Source organism: Schistocerca americana, chromosome 2 (assembly GCF_021461395.2).
Source record: "Schistocerca americana isolate TAMUIC-IGC-003095 chromosome 2, iqSchAmer2.1, whole genome shotgun sequence".
In the NCBI taxonomy this organism is placed as follows: domain Eukaryota; kingdom Metazoa; phylum Arthropoda; class Insecta; order Orthoptera; family Acrididae; genus Schistocerca; species Schistocerca americana.
Window position 1 is genome coordinate 64,783,863 of NC_060120.1, and position 23,564 is coordinate 64,807,426.

Below are 23,564 nucleotides of genomic sequence, written 5' to 3' on the forward strand. Positions count from 1 at the left end.
AGGATACATGTTTTACTGGACAGCATGCAGGAGTGACCATCTTCCATAGTAACAGCTGACACAGAAAATCTCGAAGGGAAAGTTGTTAGCTACCATCCATTATGGTTACACTTATTTACCTCTCTGTCGCAGAAATCTAATAGACATGAGGTGCACGAACTGATGATAATGTCATTTAATTACTGTGCTGTCTTGTATTTACATATACAATTATTTCACATCAGAAGCCCATTTTTGACATCATGTTATTCCTTTCGAAACGCAGTTTTCAAACTGTCTTCAAAAGTTCATTGTTTTGGTAAACACAAGTATTATGAATGAAAAGCTTGGAAAGACATATATATATGTCCTTAAGGATGAGACAAACTGACTGTTGAACATGTCATTTCAATTTGCCACAAAGTATTCCAACTGAACACTCCTCTGTGGAATGAAAGATACAGCCTGCATTTGTTACGAATATTTTCTACATAAAGAAAAGAACATACCTTACATGCTATTACTTTGAAAAGATCTCCATACATTATACATGAACTGCTTATAACATCTCTTGGGATCCACATGTGTGGCACAACCTGAATACTAATCAAGCTAAAGCAATAAAAATTCTTTTCAGTATTAAGTTAAGGATACCTTCATACTATAGTGTTGTGGATTTAGTAGATACTAGAAAAAAAATATGATTTAGCTTGAAAATGTACAATTTAGGCAATATTACAGAATATCTTACAGTAGTAGATAAGTTACATGGAATTATGATAAAAACTGTCACCAAGAAATAATTATAACTAGGTTCCCTCTCCCATGGAAGTTAAAGCACTTCTTGTATATTAAAAATGTATCAGAGATAATACCGCTGTTAAAAAGTAATATATAAGAAGCCACAGCCACACCATATCTCCTCTCCAAACATATATACACACTCTCACTCTCTTCCCCCCTCCCCCCCCCCCCTTGTAATCTTCAATTTCTTGTGTCAGATTACAGTGAAAACTTTAGTAAAAGAATGACCAAAATATTGAAGCTGCCCTGATTCGTATGAAGCCATAAAATGCATTATTCTACACTACAGCTGTAGAAGAAACATAAGAACCCCCACCATTAGGCTACAGTTAGTGTAACAAGTTACAGCCGTAGCAATCTATTCACAACTGTGATCATCTGAGTACCGGGAACTACAGTAACACAAATGATCATGCCATAAGAGTGCAACAAATAACAGAAGTAATCTAAATCCATACTTACTGCCTAATATTACGACAATAAAAAAGTATATTTCTAAGTAGCCTATAAGGAACTTTAATTATCAGATCTGGTTCAATGCACCTATGAACTCTGACATTTGTGGACATATTATGTCACACTTGACAACAAAGTTCTTCATAGCTACGAAAGCAATTTTCACATAACTGCATACTGTTTGGTGAAACAGTATACGCTAACAAACATTATCTTACATTAATAATGAGACAGGGGACAGTAATATCACAGCACAGAATTCTTTAATAATGACTGTTCTCTAAATAATCTACAATTTTTGTCACAACTCTTCACAACGAGCGATAAAATACTGCAAAGGAACGTCAAATATCCTGCTTATCGAAGATCAACACTATCAATGTGGCTTTTTATCTTTTCAAGGATTTTCATGTAAGATTCATCCATTCGGTATACTGAATTGTAACTAATGATTGCCTCCGAAAAAGCGTCAACATCTTCATTTTCTGCGTGCTGAATCAGAGTTTTCAGCAACTTATATTCTCTCGATTCTTCGAATGCTGGATGCATATCTGCATATCGCATCAAGGCGTTATGTGCGTTCAGTGTGTCAACACAAAAATGACATAATGCTGCCCTGAAGAAATAATCAGTGGCACTATATTTCAGCAAGGCGCTACGAAGGGCAGCTTCAGCAACATCCTCATAAATCTGAATAGCCTTCGTGTAGTTTTCCTGTTGAAGAGAATATTCTGCTACCTTCAATAGACATTTGGTCGCCGAGGCTGTGCTATTTTCTGCAGAAAACATATCGGCCGCTTCTTGATAATGATGTACGGTTTGCTGCCAGTTCAAGAGCTGTTTCTCATACAATTCTGCTAACGCTTGGTGTTGTTTGGCAGCCATAACAAACTTCCCAGTCTCTTTGTAGAACTCGACAACTTCCAACAAGCAATGTACAGCCTCTTGCGGATTCGTTTTCTTGAAGCAGTTAGCGGCTGTAACTTTATTCATCACTGCGTCGTGCTGTCTACCTACCCTTTTCTGTAGTTTCGCAGCCTGAAGATAGGCGTCTGCGGCACTGTCCCAATTTTTATTCATTTTGAATAAATTTCCTGCCCTTTCATAATAGTCGATGGCTTCATCTGTGCTATCGTTCCCTCCCATTAAAGTCCCCAAAAATCCTTTAGCTGATTTCGATTTCTTCTCCGCTTCTGACATTAGCATCAGTGCTTTTTCCTCGCTGTCTGCCATGACGAGACGGTCTGAAATATCACACACTTTCAAAGTAATATAGAAGAGCATAAATTATAAGAACGAATTGAGTGCTGTGCATCATCGTAATAACATTACATGTATTATCAATCACCAAACTTCTGCTGAACAACTAAATACGACCAACACTATCATCTCCAACTCTACTCACAGTACTGTCAACTGTCATACAAACACTTCGTGTTTATCCAAGGTTAATCAACATGTAAGATATTACGCACGGAACAAATATAAATGCAGAGAAGACAGAATAAAGCAACAAAAATGGCGCCATTTGATGACCAACCGCTACGGTGTCACAGAAGTTGCATTTGGTAACACCTAAATTCCTGCGGTTTCACTCAAGTGGCGACATATTTAGCCAAACTACCAAAGCTGAAGTCGCCTTAAGTTTGTAACGACACATTTTTTCTCCCAACATCGGTTAATTAAAGCTCTGTATAAAGAAAGAAGCGCAAACTCAGGGCCGGTCGCAGTTTTGGACCCAAGACGCTATAGACAGAACGGTTAAATTCTTATTTACGAAAAAGTGAAAGAGGCTATATGGGCATGTGTAAAACAAACAATGGCCTACGGCTTTTAATTGTTTTCTGATTTCAACTGGAAATGTAAAGCGAAAAAAGTGATGATTTTCGTATGCCCGTCACTGAAAATAGGGTATTTTAATTAATCCATGTTGTTGTTGTTGTTGTGGTCTTCAGTCCTGAGACTGGTTTGATGCAGCTCTCCATGCTACTCTATCCTGTGCAAGCCTCTTCATCTCCCAGTACGTACTGCAACCTACATCCTTCTGACTCTGCTTAGTGTACTCATCTCTTGGTCTCCCTCTACGATTTTTACCCTCCATGCTGCCCTCCAGTACTAAATTGGTGATCCCTTGATGCCTCAGAACATGTCCTACCAATTGAGCCCTTCTTCTAGTCAAGTTGTGCCACAAACTCCTCTTCTCCCCAATTATATTCAATACCTCCTCATTAGTTATCTCATCCACCCATCTAATCTTCAGCATTCTTCTGTAGCACCACATTCTATTCTCTTCTTGTCTAAACTATTTATCGTCCATGTTTTGCTTCCATACATGGCTCCACTCCGTACAAATACTTTCAGAAACGACTGCCTGGCACTTAAATCAACACTCGATGTTAACAAATCAGAAACGCTTTCCTTGCCATTGCCAATCTACATTTTATATCCTCTCTACTTCGACCATCATCAGTTATTTTACTCCCCAAATAGCAAAACTTCTTTACTACTTTAAGTGTCTCATTTCCTAATCTAATTCCCTCAGCATCACCCGATTTAATTCGACTACATTCCATTATCCTCGTTTTGCTTTTGTTTATGTTCATCTTATACCCTCCTTTCAAGACACTGTCCATTCCATACAACTGCTCTTCAAAGTCCTTTGCCGTCTCTGTCAGAATTACAATGTCATCGGCGAACTTCAAAGTTTTTATTTCTTCTCCAAACTTTTCTTTTGTTTCATTTACTTCTTGCTCAATATACAGATTGAATAGCATCGGGGAGAGGCTACAACCCTGTCTCACTCCCTTCCCAACCAATGCTTCCCTTTCATGTCCCTCGACTCTTATAACTGCCATCTGGTTTCTGTACAAATTGTAAATAGCCTTTCTCTCCCTGTATTTTACCCCTGCCACCTTCAAAATTTGAAAGAGAGTATTCCAGACAACATTGTCAGAAGCTTTCTCAAAGTCTACAAGTGCTAGAAACGTAGGTTTCCCTTTCCTTAATCTTTCTTCTAAGATAAGTCGTAAGGTCAGTATTGCCTCATGTGTTCCAACATTTCTACTGAATCCAAACTGATCTTCTCCGAGGTCGTCTTCTACTAGTTTTTCCATTCGTCTGTAAAGAATTTGCTTTAGTATTTTGCAGCTCTGACTTATTAAACTGATAGTTCGGTAATTTTCACATCTGTCAACACCTGCTTTCTTTGGGATTGGAATTGTTATATTCTTCTTGAAGTCTGAGGGAATTTCGCCTGTCTCATACATCTTGCTCACCAGATGGTAGAGTTTTGTCAGGACTGGCTCTCCCAAGGCCGTCAGTAGTTCTAATGGAATGTTGTCTACTCCCAGGGCCTTGTTTCGACTTAGGTCTTTCATTGCTCTGTCAAACACAGTATCATATCTCCCATTTCATCTCCATCTAGCTCCTATTCCATTTCCATAATACTGTCCTCAAGAACATCTGTATACTCCTTCCACCTTTCTGCTTTCCCTTTTTTGCTTAGAACTGGGTTTCCATCTGAGCTCTTGATATTCATACAAGTGGTTCTACACTTCATCTTCTACACTTACAGTGAAAAGGTGCTTAATTCATTAGATAAAAAATTGCAGGCAACTGGTATATTTTGTGATCTGTCAAAGGCATTTGACTGTGTAAATCACAATATTCTTTTAAGTAAATTAGATTATTATAGTGTAACAGGAAATGCTGCAAAATGGTTCAAATCTTTTATCTCCGGCAGGAAACAAAGGATGTTATTAGGAAAAAGACATGTATCAAGCTATCAGGCATCATCCAATTGGGAACAAATTACATGTGGGGTCCCACAAGGTTCCATTTTAGGGCCCTTACTTTTTCCTGTGTATATCAATGACCTTTCATCAGTAACATTACCAGATGCCAAGTTCGTTTTGTTTGCTGATGATACAAACATTGCAATAAATAGCAAATCTAGTGTAGACTTAGGAAGATCAGTTAATAAAATATTTGTGGACATTAATCACTGGTTCCTAGCCAATTCCTTGTCACTAAACTTTGAAAAACCACACTACATGCAGTTCAGAACTTGTAAGAAGTGTCCGAAGAGTATATGCCTAACACATGATGACAAGGAGATAGAAGAAGTGGACAGTGTTAAATTCTTGGGATTACAGCTTAATAACAAATTCAACTGGGAAAAGCACACCACAGAACTGCTGAAGCGTCTTAACAAATCTCTATTTGCAAAGCGAATTGTGTCAGACATAGGGGATATAAAAATGAAAAAGCTGTCATACTGTGCTTACTTTCATTCCATAATGTCATATGGGATTATTTTTTGGTGTAATTCATCAAACCAAGCTAAAGTTTTCCAGGCACAAAAACGTGCAGTAAGAGTTATATGTGGTGTGAACTCAAGAACATCTTGCAGAAGCCTGTTTATGGAATTAGGGATAGTAACTACTGCTTCTCAATATATTTATTCTTTAATGAAATTTGTCATTAAAAATATATCACTTTTTCAAACCAACAACTCAAATCATGGAATCAATATTAGAAATAAGAATAATCTTAAGGATTTAAAGTCACTTAATCTTGTACAAAAAGGTGTGCATTATTCAGAAACACACATTTTCAATAACTTGACAGTAGCTATAAAAAACTTAACAACCATTGAAATTCAGTTTAAGAGAAGTCTAAAGGATTTATTGGTGGGCAACTCCTTCTAGTCCATTGATGAATTTCTCAGTAGAACCAACTGATTTGTGTGTGTATGTATATAAGTACAATATAACTTCTGCACAATTTCAGTGCAGTAATGTGTTCATTGTAAATAAGTATTGTAGTAGCTGTATTCCACGTTTTTTACCTTATAAATAAATTTTAAAAAAACTTTTTTATTTTAAATTCAGTGGATTAGTATTTGGAGAATGATTTTTCATATAGTGTTCATTAAAAAATGACGATCATTCCACTTGGGATCTGTGGAATGGTATGTTAGCTTTTTGTTTGAGTTGTAAATATTCGTCATGTATTGTTATTTTTCTGATATGTTCTACATCCTGGAGGACCTCATCACTATGGATCAATTGGAATGAAAGTAAATCTAATCTAATTTAAACATTTGTGATAAATAACATATGCTGTAGATATAATAGAATTATATATAATGCCCATTCCGCTTACATGAGGGAGATATTTGGGAAGCACAGGACATATTAAAAAACTTACAAATAGTTCTCTTCACAAGTTATTGACTTTAATCTTTCTGTGTCTTTTGCAGATGATAACTGTTTTCATATTTAAGTAACTACAATTAGCCAAAAAAATATAGAAAATAAATTATCTGTCTAGTGAATGCCACTTATAATAACGTTATTGCATTGCTCGTGCTTATACTTTTCCTGCCACATTTTGCAGTGGCATGGTTCTTTATCTGTTAGTTATATTTCCTCACAAGTATGTACAGTCCTTTGTTAAAAACCCCTGTACAATTTTCTCTGTGATAGAGTGACAAGATGGAATACTGTGAAGGAGATTCTTGGCTGCATTACATGAATCTCTCTCCAGCGCTTGGAGTGAAAACTTCAATTCCAAAACTTGTTTTACATCAAAATGAAGAACTTTTTCTGAAATTTGAACTGTGTTACGTTCTGCATCTGACATGCATTATGGCATGGGTCATGTAATTTTTGAGTTCATTTAAACTACGAACTCAATCACATTCAGGCTGTTCACTAGCTAAAAGTAGTACATGGAACACATCGCACAACATGTACTTCTGCCTAATTTGTTGTACATTTCTCTGCAAGACAATGCAGAGACTGTTCTACCTTGTGTGAAATCTCACCTATGTCACTTATGTCTAAATTTGTAGATTTGTCTTAAAACTGAGGGAATCTTGAACAGGATTATTTACTGATCCATGCACACAAGAAAACACCGTGGAAATCGTTTTCGATCAGAAGTTAGTTCTGATTGTTAATTGCTGTGATTGTTGCCAGAAAGACTTCTGTTCTCTGGGCACTTCTTATACAAATTTTAAAATTTTCAAAAAGAATAATAATACTCATGAGTAATTGCACAGAATCATCTTGTTTGTATTCAACAGATTTACATAATGTAGTGTTTTGTTCTTTGAAGTCATTAATTTAAACCACTGGAAAATTACTGTATGTCTATCAAGTAATTAGTTTCAGCAGAACTTTAAAGTATCTTTTGTTCAGCTATACCAAACTGCCACTGAAACACTATGATATAAAGTGCTAAAGCAGTACCAATTTCCATTTTATCATAAGTAATGTTCTGGTGTTATTACATTTTCTTGTAGATTCCAGGTAATATTAATTCTTTTCTGTGTCGAAATCATTCGGTTTTACAACAGTATCAGTCGAGAGAGTTGAACCTTAATGACTTGTTTGGGAGGAATAATGTGGTCAGCAATTGTAAAGGTTTTCTTCGGAATATGAGCTACATGAAGCATAAAATATAGTTTCTTAACCATTCTTGAGGATTCATCTCAAATTAATTATGTATAAAATGTAAGTAGGTATTGAAATGTAATATGATATGGATTTTAAACGTCTTACATAACTCCATTATGAATAATGCAAAATTAAGGAGATAGTAATGTTAAATGAAGAGAACAAGAAGGAATTAGGAAAAAATTGACCTGAATCGTGCTTAATCTTGCGAACCTTGCACTTGAAATCTACCACTGAACCAATTGTGTTACCCACGAACTTGTGCTGCCAGTCCCAAACAATTCTATACAAATGGTCATTGTTAATTCATTGATGATGAGAGAAATGTTTGTCTACTTCATATAATCTAGCAAACTCTGATGGAAATGTATCTTTCTTTCCAGTTCGTTGCAGCTTTGCATCTTTCTGGATCCCTTTCAGCTTGAGGCACTTGGAAAAACCAGCAATAATGCTCTGATCCCAAGTAGCAGTTTACTGCACAACACTGCTGCATTCTTAACCAGAGGTATGTTGAAAGTTTTGTTAGGCGCTGAATATAACATAAAATGAGTCTGTATGTTTTACACATCCCCTATACAAAGATAACTACAAATTAGATCAATTCTTGTGCTTAGTCTCATGTATTAATTGGGTCCAAAATGGCTGCCTTGTACTATGTTTCGTTCAACCGACCAAAGGCTCCACTTGGTTGTCGGCATTCCAGACAAAAAAAGTTGTTGCTACTTTCTGTATTCAGTGCTTTAAGATTAGCATCTATGTTCTGATATTTGTATCAATAATTTTGCTGTGTGTGCTTTGCACTACCTAAAAATGTCTAAAAAGTGGTTGTTAACAATAATTGTACATTTTATTGAACTCTATGAGAAGCGATCTTGTTTATGAAAACAGAAAACCTAGTACTACTACTACCGCGCATCTGCACCCTTCTTATCGTTGCTGATGGTGTGTGGGAACATATCCCCAGTCGATTATTTATTACAAAAGATAAAATAAGCATTATCAAAGCCTACAACAGTGAACATGACAAACTATTAAAATCTTATTAGATTGGTAGCTCTGCAGGTCCATCTGGAACCCAAAAAGATCTGAAAGCTGAGTAAAAATATACAGTCATAAACAAAATAAATCATAATAGGAGACTTGTCGCTTTATTTTATGTATGTCGAGAAAAAAATCCTGCAGTTAATTTAAAATGCAAGTAAGACAGTTTGCGAATGTTGGATGAAAATAATTTCATTGCTGTACTTTATCAATACAAAAATTGCACACATTATGCTGTATGGTAAGTGCACAGCTATAAAGACAATGGAATAGTGTGGCTTAAGAGTACATTCTATATGGTGAGTGGACGACCAAGCAATTCTAACAACATGATGTGTCTGTTTTTATTCTAAAGTATATACACCCATATCAATGACAACATTCTGAGTATTATAAAAGGAAAGTAATATCACCTTTCTATGAAATATCAACAAAGTTAATTAAAGAATGTGATTCTGAGCTAAGTAACATATTAAGCTATCTGTGTAACCAGTCGTTTATCAGTGGAATATTTCCTGAATGGCTGAAATATGCTGAAGTTAAGCCACTGTTTAAGAAGGGAGATAAAGAAATAGCATCAAATTTCCGTCCAATTTCACTGTTACCAGCATTCTCAAAAATTTTCGAAAAAGTAATGTACCGTCGTCTTTATAACCATCTTATCTCAAATAACATACTGTCAAAGTCACAGTTTGGATTTCTAAAAGGTTCTGATATTGAGAAGGCTATCTTCACTTACAGTGAAAATGTGCTTAATTCATTAGACAAAAAATTGCAGGCAACTGGTATATTTTGTGATCTATCAAAGGCATTCGACTGTGTAAATCACAATATGCTTTTAAGTAAACTAGAATATTATAGTGTAACAGGAAATGCTGCAAAATGGTTCAAATCTTAAATCTCTGGCAGGAAACAAAGGGTGTTATTAGGAAAGAGCTTGATACATGTCTATCAGGCATCATCCAACTGGGAACTAATTACATGTGGGGTCCCACAAGGTTCCATTTTGGGGCCCTTACTTTTTCTTGTGTATATCAATGACCTTTCATCAGTAACATTACCAGATGCCAAGTTTGTTTTGTTTGCCGATGATACAAACATTGCAATAAATAGCAAATCAAGTGTAGTCTTAGAAAGATCAGCCAATAAAATATTTGTGGACATTAATCACTGGTTCCTAGCCAATTCTTTGTCACTAAACTTTGAAAAAACACACTACATGCAGTTCAGAACTTGTAAGGGGTGTCCCAAGAGTATATGTCTAACATATGATGACAAGAAGATAGAAGAAGTGGACAGTGTTAAATTCTTGGGATTACAGCTTGATAATAAATTCAATTGGGAGGAGCACACCACAGAACTGCTGAAGCGTCTTAACAAATCTCTGTTTGCAATGCGAATTTTGTCAGACGTAGGGGATATAAAAATGAAAAAGCTGGCATACTATGCTTACTTTCATTCCATAATGTCATATGGGATTATTTTTTGGGGTAATTCATCAAGCCAAGCTAAAGTTTTCCGGGCACAAAAACGTGCAGTAAGAATTATATGTGGTGTGAACTCAAGAACATCCTGCAGAAGCCTGTTTAGGGAACTAGGGATACTAACTACAGCTTCCTAGTATATTTATTCCTTAATGAAATTTGTCATTAAAAATATATCACTTTTTCAAACCAACAGCTCAATTCATGGAATCAATACTAGAAATAAGAATAATCTTCACAAGAATTTAAAGTCACTTAGTCTTGTACAAAAAGGTGTGCATTATTCAGGAACACACATTTTCAATAACTTGCCAGCAGCCATAAAAAGCTTAACAACCAATGAAATTCAGTTTAAGAGAAGCCTAAAGGATTTATTGGTGGCCAACTCCTTCTACTCCATTGATGAATTTCTTAGTAAAACCAACTGATTTGTATATAAGTACAACATAACTTCTGCACAATTTCAGTGCAGTAATGTGTTCACTGAAAATTTGTGTGTGTGTGTGTGTGTGTGTAAGTATAATCTAACTTCTGCACCATTTCAGTGCAGTAATGTGTTCATTGTAAATAAGTATTACAGTAGTTGTATTACATGTTTATTACCTTATAAATAAATAAAAACGTTTTTTATTTTAAATTCAGTGCATTAGTATTTGTAAAATGACTCTTAGTGTTCATTAAAAATGACGATCATTCCACTTGGGACCTGTGGAATGGTACATTAGCTTATTTGTTTTAGTTGTAAATATTTGTCATGTATTGTTGTTTTTCTGACATGTTCCACATCCAGGAGGACCTCCTCACTACGGATCAATTGGAATGAAAGTAAATCTAATCTAATCTAATCTAATCTATGTGACTGAATTTAAAGTTGCTGGTAGCTAAAAGTTTTGTAATTGTAATTATCAGCAAAAATGATTCGTTTATGTGGTTAAAGCAGGTCCTATTATCTGATGCACTGGTAAGATATGTTTGTGAGTAAACAGGTATTATTGAGTATTTAGTGAAATTCAACAAATGGTGAAAATTATTGCAATAGTGGCAACATGAATGCACTTATACCTGTTCAGTGAATTAAAGAAGGGAAGTAACAAGGTTTCTACAGGAGTATAACTTCAGCTCCACTGTAGCTTTTAATAAAGGAAGATTAATTTTCACCATTAAGTAAATTACAGTGTCTTTTATTGAAATTTCAGAAAGCATAAGTCCAAAATTCGAAATTGAATAACGTCAACATTTGTCTTTTTGAACTAATTTACAACAGTGAAAATATTAGCTTCCAAATAAGACTTCAGGTCTCAGCATCCAACTCATTATGTAAGAACCATGAAACCATACTTACGAGAATGTGATATAAATATTGTGAAGACATCAGGTAATCGCCCTATGTCAAATACCAAAGCATCACTTCCCGTTTCACTCCAGCCAGGACTGCAACTCTAATGTTAGTACAGGATTTTTTAATAATCCTCAAATCACAGCTGTACAAGTACTCGAAACTGGCTTTTGCTATTCGAAAGTAAATAACGACTGGGTCTTTGTTTAGGAGTGCTATATCCCTTATAAAACAGGTTTACACACACAACCAAAGTGTAGCCTCAGCTAGTGGCATACTACAGTTGCACAACATAAGAGACACAACTTTTGTCTTACCACAAAAAGTTTAACTTGGTTTACTTTGTTGAATCAATTTCCTTCCACCACTGCTCCCTGGTGGCTGTATTTCAAGACACAAATTTCTGTCACAGTTATGTACTGTACTCCATTTCAGTGTGTTTTTATTACTGAAAAAAGTCAAAACACTGGTCAGCAGGCACAATTTGCAGCTTTTTAGCAGTGTGTGTGTGTGTGTGTGTGTTCAATATTTGCAAACCAATGATGTTTGCGACAATCTTGAAAGATTTTTAGATGAATAAATAAATAATACATAGTAAAAAAGCGAGTCATATGAACTGAGACAAAGCACTGTATAAATTGTTGATTATATGTGGGAAATAACACCAAAGTGTGATGTGGCAGCTCTTAAACTACGAATTAATTATTTGAAATGCCTATATCAATGAACACGACGTGATTCTAAAATCTTGGAAGAGTGACATGTCTGCAGATGTACTCACATGTCAGCTGTTAGTTTGCCATTGCAGACAGCATTTTCGTCTTCGAGTGTTTTATTCTTTTATAAATGTGTTTGTGGTCCCTGGTTTATCCATGCCTGAAATCTGTTTCAGGATGCAACACTTGGGATTCATCTATGTTATATTTAACTCCTGTTGCAGATCTAATACCATAACCTGCACCACAACACTGATACCTGCCCATACAGTTTCAGCTGATACCATTTTGAAAACTAAGCAAACATGTACAACTTGTGGCTACATCTGTGAATGGTAGCTCATGGTGCCACTGCAGAAAGACACAAGTTGGGGTGCCACGTTAGTTACGTATGTGAATCTGGCAGAAGTCTGACGCCCCTTTTTTTATTCCTGCTTAAAATCCAATTCCAGATTCAATATTTATGCTTTCTCCTCTTCTTACTGGATTTTTGGTTTAGTTCTAATACCATAACGTGAATGACAACACCAGTGTACATACAAATAATCTCACCTGACGCCTTATTGAAAACAGTGTCAAGAATTTTGACAGAACAGCAGCAACAGTGCCACTTCTGCATCAGATGTCAAGTCACTTGTTTTGGTGTCACTTCTGTTGTAAGTGGAAAATCAGCTTTGCCTTTTGTGGCACGATTAAAACTGGTGTCACTCAAGTGTCCTACAGGAATTTGGGCATATCTATCTGCAAATATGGTGATGCCATTAGAGTGGCGACCAAGTGGTGCTACTTTCGTTGCATGTGAAACCTGGCTTAACAAATGTTGGATAAATCTTTTATTCTATTTTATTCTTTCATATGATTAATTCTATTTTAAGTTCACATTTTATTACTATTGTATGAACATTACTTAAGTAAACTATAGGTCTATATTTTCAGTCTGCTAAAGATCATCCTATTTCAGAATAATTCTTGGATGCATACATCTGCACCATGTCAATACAACTGAATGCATTTAATGACATTTCTCTATATTTATCCCAAAGTTTTAACCCAAGAAAACTTCTCACTTTATTTTACTAATATGGCGCAAAACATGGCAATTTACTACCGATCTTCAATTCCTTAGTAGATGTACTGACTCTTTGTAACTAAACATAATTAGTGTGTTCTTATTCCTTCACAGACAATATCAGGCATGTGACAAAAATTTATGTCCATAACATGTTCCCACTGAGCATTGTAGCATATGCTTTGTGATGTCACCAGTGTGCAGATGTAATTTAAGTTATTCACATTGATAATAAAGTTTGGCACTGGAAAAACAGAATTATTTTCTTTTTTTAAGTTATTTCATTTCCACATTCTTACCATAGGAACCTGCATTCACGAGTTTAAAACAAACAAAAATGTAAATTTTACAATATACAGTGTACACTTTGGTTATTTGTAGAACTCGTAAAAAGGGCCAGTTGTAAAAACTGTGGTTAATAGCCAATGGAGCTCTGTTCTCAGAATAGCATGGGAAATGCGTTGTACCAGCACAGAATAAAGCCTAACCAGAGCATAAATAGCCAGCTTAACTGGGAATAAGTTTTCATAGTGACAGTAACAGCGGTAGACTCAGACTGTGATGACGAGATCTTGGCAGAATTATTTGATGGAATGATACAGCAGAAGAAAGAGAGACATCACCCCAACTACTTTAAACAATATTACAGTTCCAAATTTATATACAGATTCAGATTCTTTATTAGCCATTCAGCATTTACGTATGCAATAGACTCCATCAGTACATTTATTTATTAATATTACAAAACACATATTCACATTATTTAATTGTTTACATTGGAATTACATTACATCTGGAATTTGTAAATAGTTTTCTAAAGAATAAAATGACTTAGATAGAAAGAAACTGCGCAGATTTTCCTTAAATGATTAAATTAACATGTTTTTGACATGTTTACACAGTTGATTGTATACTAAGACTGCCCCATAGGTATAATTATTGTTTGTTTCTGCTAGCCTATTTCCTGGTAAGAACAGAGTATTACTGGTTCTTGTATTGTAACAAAGTCTTTCATTTGTTACACTTAACTTTGGTAGTTCAACAAGAATTTAATTAACACTTTAGAGAATATATAAATAAATTGCAGTTAGAATCTTATACTTGGTGAACAAAGGCTTCCACTGAGTTCTGCTGTCTACTTTTGCCATTATTCTAATAGCTTTCATTTGAATTATAAGAATTTCATTCATTTACCTGCTATTTCCCCAAAGTATTGATCTGTATATAAAAATAGATTGAAAAAAGGGAAATAGGCTGTTCTTAGACATTAAAGGCAGACATATGACAGTAGTCGCTTCAGCAGCTACATTACTCTTGATAACCAAATTGTTATTTGTTCTACATGGGTGTTCCATACCTATAAATTTTACTTTTTGTTTCCCTATTTTTGCCATCTTTGATAGGCTGAACCACATATTCTGCATCTCATGTACGTTTAATAGTACACCATTTGCATTGAACCTGGATGCTGCACTTTCTTTCACAGAATTCATTCTTTTGATAAGGCCTTCAAGTATATAGTTTACAGAGAAAAAAGTAATTTCATTTGCGGACAAATATGTCTTTAAACCTGCATTGTCTGATATGCATCAGGAATAGAAAAGGTTATAATTTTGATCGTTGTGGCACTCCATATTGAACCTCAAGTGTGTCTAATAACTGACCTCCTGAACCCACCACATGCTTTCTTTTATTGAGGTATGATTTCATTAGTTTTAGACTTGTCCCACAAATTCTATAGTATTCTAATTTGAAGAGATCGCAGAAGATCACCTTTGTATGAGCATGGTCTTCGAATGCTGATAAAACTTCTCTAACTAAGAGATGCAAATCTTGCATTCATGATCTTTCTTTGCTGCAACCAAACTATTATGTACTTAACATTGCATTCATTTATAGAAAGTCATACATTTCTTTAAACATAATGATTTCAAAGACTTTGGCAAGTACTGCAGTTAGTGAAACTAACCTGTTGTTTGCACCTTCAGATTTGTTTCCCTTCTTAAAGGCTGGAGTCACCTTGAATAATTTGAGAGGATCAAGCAAAACACCTTCTGTAAGACACGTGTTTATAGAATGTGTTAATGGAGCTACAATGTAATATATTATTTCTTTCGGTAGATTATTTGACATGTTAAAAATATCTCTATGTTTCGAATCTTTGACAATTTCAAGAACTTCCTCTTGGTTTACCTCTGTAAAGTTGCTTAATGAAGGTCTGGCCTGATCATGATCTAGATATGTGTTCTTAAGATAATCCATATATGTTTCTTTAGATTTTTGTATCATATTTTTGATTTCCTCTACACACCTTACAAAATATTGGTTGAATTTATCTACTGGTATTGGAACTATATTATCGAAGTTTATGAATTACTGGCCAGGGTGCTTTGCATTGATTTTTACTGTTTTCTATTAAATTAATGTTGGATCTTTGTTTAGCCAGCTGTAACTCTTTCTTGTACATTTTATTAGTAATTTTTTGCAGATCCTTAATTTCATCAGAATTATTAACTTTGCTTAGGCCTTTTAATAGCAGTAGTTTATTTTTTGAATTCACCAATTATTGGGTGTATGATGGTTTTCCCTTTCAAGTTATATGTTTTTTCTTTCTAACAAAATGAACATTTAAGATACTAAGTTAATAATTGTAGAAGCTTTCATAAACAAGTTTGTCATCTTAGAAATAATTTGTCCCAGTCTGCTATGCTTAGCAGGTGCATTAGTTTTTGAGATTGTATTTTGTTAGTACTACAACCTTTAGTCTTTGTTAGCTTTGTTGGAATTTGTTATTGTCCATTTTTATAAAATGTTTCAACTCTACTGTTAACACAGTGTCATCTGAGAAAATAGATCCTTTCACATACCTGGAGTGAATAACACAAGGCCAGTTAACAAAGACATTTATGTGTCCCCCTATTATTGTTAGATACTCTTCTCACTTTGTTATGTAGCAGAACACCCTGCCTAACAAGAAACCCATTAAATGAAAGGTTGCAGGATCGATCTTTAGTAAAGCTGTTTTGAAAGTGTTGTGTTTATAAGATCCCTTCTCCTTGGAGATTATATGGGTTAATTAATGATTATTATGTTACAATCCTCTTGTTGTAGTTGACTGTGTATATCGAGACTTCGTTCATTGTTAAATGCAATGGTGTGGTACTAACTGATGGAGACGCATTAAGAACTGGTAAAATTTAATTTATTTTCTTTATCACACTGCACAAGCACAAACACACTATTATTCAAACTGTGTGCCACTACTATTAAACATAGAGATAAAATCCTTCGTTACACAACTGCCTTTGGCTCACGCAGCCTACACCTTCCACAGCCTCTCAACAACTGCTCCTCCTTGCGACTCTCTGCACCACTGGGCATTGTCTCCCTCGAAAGGACAACCACTTACAGATACTACACACCAGTACCCTCACGTCCCCACCAAAACAAAACTACAGCTAGGTTACCTTTTGAGGGGACTTAGAAGTCCTAGCGAAAGTTATACAATAAAAAATCAAAATTTGAAAATTACACTAACTAGAATTTCATGTCAAAGTAGTTGCAATAAGTATCTGACCCTGAGACGAAATGACTTTCAAAATATAACTAATGTTAATTAACCTTGTCTCCACGCACATAAAATATGATCAATGAATATAGAAACTTGAAAATTATTTAATGACAGCAAGAACTTTACACAAAATTTACTAACTGTCTGTTAATCAGCAAGAAAAATGTAAAAATGGTAGATAATGTGACTGACACAGTTTCCCTTTTGTTGGAGACATCAAGCATATTAGTAAAGGTTACTCTTAATTACACACATGAATCACAGTAAAGAACATAATTGACACTAAGGAATGGAATCTGAATAAATGAGCCTAATTTTAAATAATCTAATACAAATTTAAAACCTATACACACAAAAGCATTGGCTCTATGCATCTGTCAAAACTACAGTCACAGGCATAAAACATTTTATCAATTAACTATTGAAATTTGTAAACTGGCACAAAGCACACAGACTACTTATACAAAAATCAGTACATATCTTTAAAGAAATATTTTCCATTTAAAACCAAGTTACATTGAGTGAATCATTTATAAACAGAAGACGTTTTGTTGGCTTGAGCACTTTTCACACCACAAGGAAATAATGGGTGCTCTGCTTTGGGGCCCTACCTATAAGCTGAGCAGAACTTCATATGATTCCACAAGGGGGAGTGGCATCGTCGCCGCTGAGGACTCACAAACACTATATGTTACACTGCACTTGTTACTCTGCTTTTATCACTGTCCTATGTGTTGAGCTGGTTGTCACACGCAGTTACGACGTTTGATGCAAGGGAAGAGTGAGATCGACGCCACCGGAGCCAGGAAGATCTAGGAGCTGTTGTTACGCCCACGAAGAATCGCCGCATTCCACCGTATGGTTGGTCGGTGACACGTTCCCGTTATGTTGACAAGTGCCAGATGCCAGTCAGCTGTTCGTGACGTCAGCCACCTCCTCCTCCCCCAAACCTTAGTGCGCCGGGCGTCGAAGATCATTGGCAGACAGGCTTGAAAACAATAAAATAACAGTATGGCAGCGTGAGGTAACAAAAGACTAACGCGCTGCGCACTTAGCTGTGCATTGTTGCCTGCTTCTTGAAAACCAAAACACACGCTACCAGCGTCGATCCGTTGTCCACTGTTGCGCCTGTCACAGGACATAAGAGAAAGTCACATGATATCAGACACAGAGAATAAAATGCACTCACTGCAGTTACCGACTACAGTCTTCAACATCTCACAATAGCTACCGACTATTGTCCAAAGGTTTGTCCATCAGTAACGTAGCATAGCGAGGCAGAGATCCGTATAAATCAAGAGCTGATATTTCTCTGGGTTTCTTGGGTATTATGCGGAGCATTAATCCTTTATGTTGAACAGTAAACACTTTCGTCTTCTGCCAAAAATAGCAGGATTGCAAAATTGATCGAACTTTTCGAGCCATGTTATCAAAAATTACACTTTCTTGCAACTTCAACATACACTTTTGAGGTCCAAAATGAGCATAGCTAACGTGTATATACTTATAAGTTCATCCACTACGTGTCTAGGAATGCACAACCGCCATTTATCTGAGTTCACATTTGTCCTTCTGTACAACACATTGCCGTGTTTTAAACTGATACTGCCGTATCTTCTCACCTCCTTCTGCATTTGGTTCGTCATATTTTTCTTTAATCATTGCGAGGACCTCATCAGCGTCCTGTTCGCTTCTAATATTACGCACCACTTTTCTGATATAACGTTCACCTTCCACATCTCTCATAAAATGAATTCAAACGTCCTTTTGTTTCGGATGAGCAACATTGACAGATTCATGTCCCTCTGACAATCTTGACAGAGCGTCTGGCACAATATTCTGCTGTCCAGGTACATACCGAATTTCAAAACTATATTCTTGAAGAGCTAATGCCCAGCGAGTTAGTCAGTTGTGCATCAGTTTACAATTTAATAAAAATGAAAGAGCCTTGTGATCGGTAACGACGACAGTGTGTCTTCCAAACAGGTAAAAGTGAAACTTTTCAAAACTCCATACAATTGCAAGTGCTTCCTTTTCGGTCACTGTATATTTTCTTTCCCAGCTAGTGAGAGCACGACTTGCGAAGGCGACAGTACGATGTTCAATGACTCCATTAACTTCTACTGACTGATACAATTCTGCACCAAGCGCATAATCACTTGAATCAGTGCCAAGGTAAAATTTGTCACTCAGGTCAGGATGATGAAGAATCGGTGCTTCACACAGCTGTCGTTTAATTAACTCAAAGGCTTCTTGTTGTGTCTTACCCCATTTCCATATCGTATCTTTCTTTAGCAGATCCGTAAGTGGAGGTGAAGAAAGACTGCTTCCCGGAAGAAACCAACGATGGAAGTTGCAAAATCCGATAACAGATTTCAGTTGTTTTCTGCATCTCGGTACTGGAAAATTCCTTACTGCTCCCATTTTCGTCGGATTATTATGTTACAATCCTCTTGTTGTAGTTGACTGTGTATATCGAGACTTCGTTCATTGTTAAATGCAATGGTGTGGTACTAATTGGTGGAGACGCATTAAGAACTGGTAAAATTTAATTTATTTCCTTTATCACACTGCACAAACATAAACACACCATTATTCAAACTGTGTGCCACTACTATAGTGGCATAGACATAGAGATAAATTCTTTGCTACGCAACTGTCTTTGGCTCACGCAGCCTACACCTTCCACAGCCTCTCGACAACCGCCTCTACTTGCGACTCTCTGCGCCACTGGGCATTGTCGCCCTCGAAAGGACAACCACTTACAGATACTACACACCAGTACCCTCACATGTTAACAAATATGGCAGCAAAAATATTAGCTGCTAATGACTCGCCATTTGCATAAGGAGGCCGATAGAAAATGAGGTGCAGAGATAAACCTTCTACAGGATGTACGTATTACACTCCACAAAAATGGGCATCGTCAACATTCAATAAACGTTCAGAACAAACCACTAACATGCACCAAAACACGGAATGAAAAATCGCGTGCCACAATGATCACAAAGGTTCAAGTCATCTAGATTGATGGCAAACGCCTTTGGAGTTACAAACCATGCATGACCATCTGCTAAGTATCCGCTCTTAAGGAATGCATATAGAGTGATGCTGATGTAACGTGGTGACGAGAGGTGCTAGAATGTGGTGACATACAACTTAATACGAAATAGTCTGTTATGGAACTTATTGTGAAACTAGATATCCTTTAAGGTGTACCTGCATAGTGCAATAATATGCTTCATAGGCACAGAAATAACAAACATCCAGATGCTACATTTGTCCAGAGGTTCCAGGTGGTATCAGTTGCAATGTCATTCACTTTTCAGTTGGGATAGTTTGCTCTAAAGGAGTATGATTTACATTTGCAGACCAGGGATCAAGCAAATGCAAGTTATTTTTACCAGCTATTGTCCAAAAGCACTGCTCATACCATAGGTCTAGTACTCTTACGCCCATTTTCCCCACTCTTACTTGCTGTGACGAAAATATTCCCTACTGCCTTTGTAAGATCATGCACACGAGAAAGTATCATAGGGGGCAGAACACCTCCAACTTCCCACAACACAATAAGTAACTTTCCAGTCAATTTACCATCCAGATTAACAGTGACATAATAGTACATGGATGCATTAAGGCACTGATGTTAGTTGATCATGATCAGGGGCGGCTCTTGGGTTCCATACTGTGGAAGGCTGCAAAATTTATCGATCAGAACTATCCCTGACCTCGCGCTATGCTGTCACCATAGCCAATATTTAAGAGTGAAGGGTTTGGAGGGAAACATCACAGTCTAGCCAAAAGTTTACAAACTATATCTTCTTTTTGTTTCACAATCAATTACTAAACAACATCAAAAGCTAAATCTAAGTCTTCAAGTAACTTATTTATCCTCCAGCATACAACAAATCATAGTAAAAGATGCGTTTTGGAGACATCATTAATGTGGTTCATGTTAACTTCACTGTATGCATAATGTTATTTTCATTTCTGAACTTCAGATGTTTAATGTTTACCGTGCTCAAACTGCAGCGTTTATGAATTCACTTGACCAAACAGTGATGCTGCCATGAATTCATCAATCTTCTGCTGTGACTGGTTGACATGAGCAACTGGAACAACCGCCATGGTAGTTTACACACCCTATTTGTCGTATTTATGCGTATGTATTACGAAAATATGCATTTTAAGTCATATAGCGCGCACAGAGGCTCAACTGTATTTTGAACTTTGCTCTGTTAAAATTACGTGTATATACTTGCCTATTTTTGTTCTTGAATCATATTTACATCGGATCTGGGCACACCAGTTACCTTCACATTCATGCTAACATCAACTTCCAAAATTTTGCCTTGTAAATTGTACACTTGGTAGGACACTCTCAGGCTGAAAGACCACAACCTTTGGAATGCAGTTGTTAGATCGGTGATTGCTGCTACAATGGCAGGTTAACAAGATTTAAGTGAATTTGAACGTGCTATTACAGTCGGCACACGAGCGATGGGAGACAGCACTCTGAGGTATCAATGAAGTGGGCATTTTCCCATACGACCATTACACGAGTGTAGCGTGAATAGCAGGAATGCGGTAAAACATCAGTCGTCTGACATCACTGCTGCCGTAAAAAGATCCTGCAAGAACAGGACCAATGACGACTGAAGAAAATCGTTGCCGGCCGGAGTGGCCGTGCGGTTCTGGGCGCTACAGTCTGGAACCAAGCGACCGCAACGGTCGCAGGTTCGAATCCTGCCTCGGGCATGGATGTGTGTGATGTTCTTAGGTTAGTTAGGTTTAATTAGTTCTAAGTTCTAGGCGACTGATGACCTCAGACGTTAAGTCGCATAGTGCTCAGAGCCATTTTTTGAAGAAAATCGTTCAACTTCACAGAAATGCAACTCTTCTGCACACTGCTGAAGGTTTCAATGCTGAGCCATCAACAAGTGTCATCGTGATGAAAATCATCCATATGGGCTTTCAGAGCCGAACACCCACTCGTTTACCCTTGATGAGTCCACGACACAAAGCTTTACACCGCGCCTGGGCCCATCAGCACTGACACTGGACTGTTGGTGACTGGAAACATGTTGCCTAATCTGACGAGTCTCGTTTCAAATTGTATTGAGTGTATGGACGTATACAGGTATGGAGGCAATGTCATGAATCCACAGGCCCTGCATGTCAGCAGAGGACTGTTCAAGCTGGTGGAGCCTCTGCAATAGTGTGGGGCATGTGCAGTTGGAATGATATGGGACCCCTGTTACATCTAGATACGACTCTGACAGGTGACACGTACTTAAACATCCTGTCTGATCACGTGCGTCCATTCATGTCCATTGTGTATTCCGACGGACTTGGGCAATTCAATCAGGACAATGCAACACCCCACACTTCCAGAACTGCTACAGAGTGGCTCCAGGAACACTCTCCTGAGTTTAAACACCTCCTCTGGCCACCAGACTCTCCATAAATGAACATTATTGAGCATATTTGGGATGCCTTGCAATGTGCTGGTCAGAAGAGATGTCCACACCCTTGTACTCTTAGGGATTTATGGACAGCCCAGCAGGATACATTGTATAATTTCCCTCCAGCACTACTTCAGATATCAGTCGAGCTCATACCACATCATGTTGTGGCACTTCTGCAAGCTCGTGGGGGCCCTACATGATATTAGCCCAGATACGGCTGTTGTCATTCTGGAAGAATTTTTACAGTGGCGCTTAAAACTGCTTATAGCAATTAGTTATTCTGCTTACCAACTGATGGCATCAATAAACACTTCATCCAGTACGGCCTTTCCATTGTTTAAAATATAATTTAGCTTCCATGGTCGAGTAAAGCTTATTCTCTGTATGCGTGAAAACTTGGTGTGCTCAAAATGGATTGCCTGCCCGATTTTCTCGTCGATGGGTAACTATAACGTCTATGTGCATATATTTATTAGTGATACAACTATTCATATATTATCTCATATTGCTGTGTTAGCATACTTCCTTGCCAGATATTACCTCCTTGACCGTCTATTTTGGCAAGCAATGTTTGCTGGGATTCCCATTTCGCCACAACATAATTACGTGTGCTTATACAAAATGTTAGCTACAAAGGTTGTGGTTTTAGTCACTAAAATGTATAAAATATGCTCTTAAACACGTTTAACATCACATAGGTTTTGTTTTTAATTTTCGTTGTTTTTATATCATAATTGAGAACCCAGGTTTATATTACTTTTTCATAAATTCTCGTATAAAAATCCTACTTAAAAAAGTTTTTTTACAAGCCATACTTTTCGATATAATTGCTCTTATTCAGTTATATGAAAATTAAATGCAGCAGTAAGAGTAAATGCTATCAAAAGCATCGCTAATATAAGCAAAAAATACTTTTCCTGGGCAATTATTTGTAGGGAATGGGTAACATTAGATGAACTTCTTGAAATTCTAGAGAACAGTGATGATGGTATTCCTAAAAATGGTTTGTGTGTTGCGTTGTTACCACTTGCAAACGCTACAAATGGTCTAACAGACGAAGATTCTGGTGATGAAAAAGCACCAAATATTCATAACGTTCCAGCAGGTGAGTTGAAAGCCCCAGCTGCGATTTGCAGTATGGTTATGTCTAAAAACATAGAAAATCCAATTCCATCT

At 36.7% G+C, this 23,564-nt stretch overlaps 1 long non-coding RNA gene across 1 annotated transcript; it reads right to left on the bottom strand.

Moving 5' to 3' along the window:
* Positions 1–1,485: 1,485 nt before the first annotated feature.
* On the bottom strand, positions 1,486–2,755 carry LOC124595206. The gene is made up of 2 exons (XR_006978185.1): positions 2,572–2,755; positions 1,486–2,483 (listed from the first exon to the last, which is right to left on the bottom strand). It is a non-coding gene; the product is annotated as an uncharacterized LOC124595206 (long non-coding RNA).
* Between the last annotated feature and the right edge of the window lie 20,809 nt (positions 2,756–23,564).